This window comes from Solanum lycopersicum, chromosome 3, assembly GCF_036512215.1.
Source record: "Solanum lycopersicum chromosome 3, SLM_r2.1".
Lineage (NCBI taxonomy): Eukaryota > Viridiplantae > Streptophyta > Magnoliopsida > Solanales > Solanaceae > Solanum > Solanum lycopersicum.
The window spans coordinates 40,201,854-40,208,562 of NC_090802.1; positions in this window are offsets into that span (position 1 = coordinate 40,201,854).

The following is a 6,709-nucleotide window of genomic DNA, read 5'->3' on the forward strand; positions in this document are numbered from 1 at the left end:
TAGGATACGAACTAGTTATGAATTGTTGTGTTATGACAAAATAGACTTCATTATTGTGTTGTTTACTATTTTGTGATTATATTACACCATCGTTCTGTTTAATTGGATGGTTGATAGTAAAACCTTGAAAATTGCTTGTGAAAGAGATTTTTGTAAGTCTTGTGATCTCAAACCTTCACTTCAATTATGATTAATTGTGTTTCGTGATGAACATATATTGAAATATACCTTGTGATAAGATTGATTGGGGTAGGTATGATGTTGAATTGAAATGTCTTGATTATGTGATTGCAGCTTAAGATGTAATGATATAAGGTGGATTATGAAGTACCTATGTGCCTTCCTATTATATAATGATGTTAACTGTTGAGGTTTGTAGTGAAAGTTGTTCTCATGAAATTCTTAATTAGGTATGATTATGACAATATAAGTTCTAGACACTATGAATTAAACTAAGTTTTTATTATTACTGAAAGACATTTCAAAAGGGACTCTTGATTAGCACCGGGTGAGGTAGTAAAAAGGAGTGTCCTTTCCCACATAAGGAAGGTAAGTACACTATTGTACTCATGAGGTTAGAGACTATAATTCATTAGCATAAACAAGGCCCCAACTACATCTCCTAGTTCTTGGACTATTTTTCACCAATACGACTATTAGCTAGTGGATCCACGTAGATGCTATGTTCATGTTTTGGTACTACCTTGGGAAGTAGTCCTCCTTCATTCAGTGTAGGGTTCAATGGCAACCAATTTAACGTTGGATCATGTGGTTTATGTTGATTAAGTCGAGATGATCCTGAAAATTAATGAAATAATAAATTGGACTCTAACTAGGATGACTTGAGGAGCTTGACTTCATCAAGGTAGGAGTATGAGACTCTCCCTATAAATTGCACTAGTTAGCCTTGAGGGTCCTTATTCCTCTAATTTTTCTTATGGATATAGATGATGAATACGAGAACGACAGCCCTAGGGAGAGTGGAGGAACATTTGGCTAATGTCGGAGTTCCTCCCTTAGAGAACCAAGCTCCTCCACAAGGCATACAAGTTCCTCTGCAAGGCAAACCTCCGTTCATTCTTAAGATCCAGTAGACTTTCTTTATGAGGTCTACAAGATCTTTTATATTATAGGGGTGAGTTCTAATGATAAGACCATGTTAGCCTCCAATAAACTTGAGGATGTAGCTTAAACATGCTATACCTAATGGAGAAATAGTTGGGCTTAGAGTGCGGGTCCTAGAACTTAGGAGGTTTTTATATGGTATTTCTTTCATAATTTATTCCAAGTTAAAAAAGGGAGGCGAAAGCGGAAGAACTCATCAACCTTCGTCAAGGAGGAATGAACATTCAATAGTACCCCTTGAAGTTCAATAAATTTTCCAACTATGATCCATCATTCTATTCAATCCTAGGGATTAGATGAGTCAGTGTGTGAAGGGAGTGTCTTTTGATCTAGTTGAGAAGTATCGTTCGGCAATGCTTTATGATAATATGGATATTTCTCGTTTGATGGTGCATGCTCAACAAGTTGAGGTGACTAGACTCGAAAGAAGGAATAGAGAGATTATGAGGGCCAAGTCTTATGAGGGAGGAACTTCTAAGGGTAGTCTTGAAAATGAAGACGAGACTATGTTCAATAATAGGGTTTGAGACTATGTTAAATAATAGGGTTTGAAACGATGTTCCTTTCAAATTCCCTCAGGCTAACAAGGATAGGTTTTCTAACCCTTAGTCCCAAAGATAAAAAATGGGAATTCAGCTAGCAAAAAACCTACTTGTATCATGTGTGGTAAGAAGCATTGGGGTGAGTGTTAAGTTTTGATACAAAATAGTTTAGAGTGTGGAAAGAGTGTACATAAGGTTATGAGTTGCACTAATGTGAGGATTCAAGAGGATGGGAGTGTTAATGCTCAAGCAAGCGGTCCTAGTTCAATGCTCCAAAAAGGAATTGCTTCTATGCTCTTCGCACTACGTGTGAGAAAGAGGAATCTCCAGACATGGTCAGCGGTATGTTATGAGTATTCTCAATTAATGTTTATGATTTACTTTACCCTTGTGCTACTTTATCATTTGTAACTCCTCTAGTAGCTTGAAAGTTTGATGTTCTAACCGATGTGTTAAATGAACCTATTTCGGTTACTACACCGGTAGGTCTCTATTTTGTAGCTAAAAGAGTCTATAGGAGTTGTCCTATATTTATTTCTTAAGATTTTCATGGGTGGATTTTCTAGAACATGATGTAGCTTACATTGATTGTAATCCTTTGTTTGGTTTACTTGATTTTGTAGAGTTATGCAGCTTCACATAAGCATAGCACTTGTAGGCTTCTCAAGGGGTAGTGAGTAAGCGTCTTATATGTTCTGATGTTAGAAACAATTGTACATTAATTGTTACAAGGACATTATATTTGAGTGGTTATGTTTATGTAATCTTTATGTAATGCAATTTATTTTGATATGACCTTATGTTGATAATATCTATGTTTACTTGACTTTGTGATGGTATAGGTCTTGTATTGCATATGGAATTGTCTTTAGTAAATTGGCTTACACATGTTCTTAAATGTGTATAAATGTTTTTGAAAGTCACTTAGCATGGTTTTGAACTAAAGGTCGCTTGGCTCATGATTTCAAATGGTTTATTTCATATATCCATACTTACTATATGTGGTTTTTACTAACCCATAGTTCTTACATTTTCAAAGCAATGAAGGTTCAGGACTTTGAGGTTTCAAGGTCTTTTTGCAAGAAGACATGGACTTTTCCACATTTTTTGGTAGGTCCTATGCCACATATTCTACCTTACTAGCATTGCTATTGTCTAAAGTCCTTAATTTCCTTCCTATTGTTTAGGATATTCTTGTTATACCTAATTGGCAAATATGAATTTGTGTAAGGGCTATGGCCGAATGTTCTACTTTGCTTTCAATGGTTTATATTTGAGATGTCTTTATTAGACAAATATTATTAAGTATTGGGTTTGTTGACTGAATGAGATGCCTAAGAAAGCTTCATAGACAAGGAGTCTAAGTAAACTCTACATATAGTAACTTAGAGATCTATGTAAACCTTAATATGTAAAAAGTTTTAATTTTTCAGAATTTTGACCTATGATAAGTTATGAGTGTTAGAAAATAGCATACATAATAGAATCATTCATAATCATACATCTTGCATGAATATAAACAACAATCATAAATAGCGATCACATACATAGTATGCTGAAAGATATGTCAGGATTATCTCTTCAAGTATGTGCATATATGTTGAAGTAAATGCAACTCCAGCTTATAGTCCTCTACAATTATCTCAATCAACAATTGAAATATCTCACCACTTCGTTGGGGAAGTATTGTATAGAATATTGAATATATGTATAGGTTAGAAGAATCCCTATTTATAGAGATGTCTTCCTAGTCCAATGAGGATTCCTTTTATTTGAAAAAAAATATTACACGTTTCTTCTTCCTCTTTGGACAAGAACACTTTTTTTCTAGAAAATAGGATTTTGAGCTCAAAATAAATTGGGCACTACAGGGACAACAAAATTTTTCACTGAGGATCCTTATTATGGAAATAATTATTAATAATTAATTTGTATTATTCTTAAAATAATAAATTACAAATAATTCCACTAAAATTCATAATTGCACTGCTCTATTTATGTTAAAATTCACCATTAAACATATATGTAATTCCTAATGTTAAGATTACCGATACTAATCAATAAATTAAATTATTGACGAATTTGATTCAATGATTAACTTTTTTTTACAGAATACTTAACTTATTTCATGTGCCAGATTTATAAATCAAGCGGCTCGCTTTACACATGAAAACTTATAAATTTCTTATAAAAAGTGTATCATCAATCTCTATATTGAGACATGGATTCTATTAACTAAATATTTATTTCACCAATATATATTACTATCATCCAATCTACCAGGAATATTGACCCATTTCAGAATATCACTTTTTAATAAATCAAAATTATTATTAATATATATAGATCATAATCGTTATATCATGATTAAGAATATAAGTACATTTAATAGTTTCGAGAATATGTTTTTATCAGTCTGTCTAAAACAATTATCTGTGCTTGGTGCCATTCAATAAATACCAATTGAAATAGCACAAGAAGTAAGAACTATGCAACTCTCATAATCAAGATAAATTACATTTAATCGCGTGCTACAATCTTTCTTATTGTTTTATCGAATTTTCTATCTATGATTGTGAACTATAAATTTTAACTTATAAGAACCGATGAATAAATTTTCTTTGTGTAATCTTAAACTCTATACACCAAGTCATATACTATATAAGTTAAGGACACATATATGACAATTGATCTATTTAATTTAACACATTATTGAATTGAATAAATGAATAAACAATTGTTCAATATTAATACTATATCAAAATGCATGGTTAAGAGTATACCCGAATAATCTCCCACTTAGACTCACATCCATGTACCTACAACTGTAACACCAATTCCTTCAATATGTCTATTAAAAGACATTTGTCCAAAAGATTTTGTGAGAGGGTCCGCAAGGTTGTTCTCTGATGCAATCTTCGCCACATTCACATCCCCTCTTTGTACTATGTCTCAAATCAAATGGTATTTTCCATCAATGTATTTGTCTTCTTATGACTTCGTGGTTCCTTTGAATTTGCAACCGCTCCACTATTGTCACAAAATATTGTAAGTGCCATTTCTATTGCAAGAACAACCGCTAGGTCTTTCAGAAAGATTCTGAGCCACACTACCTCCTTAGGGTCTTCCGAAGCATCAACATATTCGACTTCCATGGTAGAATCAGCAACACATATTTAATTTATTTTTCTCCAAAAATTTATCCACCTCCCAAAGTAAAAACATTACCGGAGGTCGACTTTCTAGAATCCATATCAGACTGGAAATTTTAGTCTATGTGCCCTATGGGCACCAAATCATCCGAATCACAAACTAACTTGTAATCCCTATTTCTTTTGAAATACTTGATTATATGCTTAACTATTGTCCAATATAGTCGTCCAGGATTAGAGTGATATGTTCTAACCATTCCTACGACAAAACAAATGTAAGGTCTACTGCATAACATGGCATACATTAGAATTCCTACCGCTGATGCATAAGGAACTGTCTTCTTCATACTTTCTATTTCCTCATCTGTCTTAGGACTTTGATTCTTAGATAAAGAAATTCCATGTCTGCAAGGAAGGTATCCTTTCTTGGAATCATGAATGCTAAACCTGATAAGAATTGTATCAATACAAAGAGCTTGAAATAAACGTAACAACCTTTTCTTGCGATCACGTAGAACCTTGATCCCAAGGATGTGAGAAGCTTCTCCCAAACCGTTCATATCAATGTTTATGGACAACCACTCCTTAACGTAATTGATCAAGCCCATATTATTTCCTATGAAGAAGATATCATCTACATATAACACAAAAAACACCATTTTATCCCCATTCAAATTTTTGTACACACAAGACTCATCAAGACATTGCTCAAAACCAAAAGACTTGACTGCATTGTAGAATCAAGTGTTCCATGCCCTAATGCTTCCTTTAATCCATAAAAAGATCTTTTAAGCTTGCACAACATGTGTTCTTTTCCTTTTTTTTTAAATGGTCTGGTTGTCGCATAAATATGCGTTCATCAAGACTTCAATCAAGGAATATTGTCTTGATATCCATTTGCCAAATTTCATATTCATAATGAGAAGCAATGGATAAGAGAATTCTAATAGACCTAAGCATGACTAATAGCTTAAAAGTTTCCTCAAAGTCATTCCCTTCTTTCGAAGTGAACCCTTTTGCAACAAGTCTAGCTTTGTAAGTTTGCACTTGTCTATCTACTCCTCTCTTTTTATTATATATCCACTTGCCTCCAATGTGTTTGAATCCATCTAATGGTGGTTCTAGAAGATACCAGACTTTGTGAAAGTACATAGACTCCATTTTTTATTTCATTGTATCAATCCATTTTTCATTATCTTTATCTTGTAGTGTTTCATCGTAATTCACAGGTTTGGTATTCGAATTTTTAGGGAATATGTCAAAAGACTCTCCCAAGAGTGCATACCGAAGTGGTTTTATTATCACACTTCCACTATGATGAGACACTACACTTTCAAGAGCAGGTTCAGCGAGATTTGCGTTATTATGATCTTGTGGTGGAACCACATAATAATTTGGATCTAGAGTTTCCGTGTTATCTTCAGCACCTTGCGATGTAGAGATACCAACAACTTTTTCCTCTAGTACAATTTGCTCATTATTACTGCCACTATTTTTATGCACTGAATTTTCAAGATCTTGTACTTGTGGAATTTTATAATTCTTTACATCTCTCTCACAATTATAATGCAATGGTATGTTAACTCTAACATGTGGGGTCCAAATTTTGTTTTCATTATTTTCAGTAAATTGATTTTTTTTCTCTTTGCTCAATTCCTGCAAAACTAGTTAACATTTAGGAATTTTGCTTGTTAAAATATCCATTTGCATAAACATGGCATTGATAGTCACAATGACCTTCTTTTCTTTAGGATTATAAAAAATACCACCGTTCGTTTATTTAGGGTATCTAATAAAAACATATATTTCTTTTTTAGGCTCTAATTTTTCTACCTTCCCTTTCAATACATGTGTTGGACATCCCCAAACCCGAATACTTCTCAAACTATG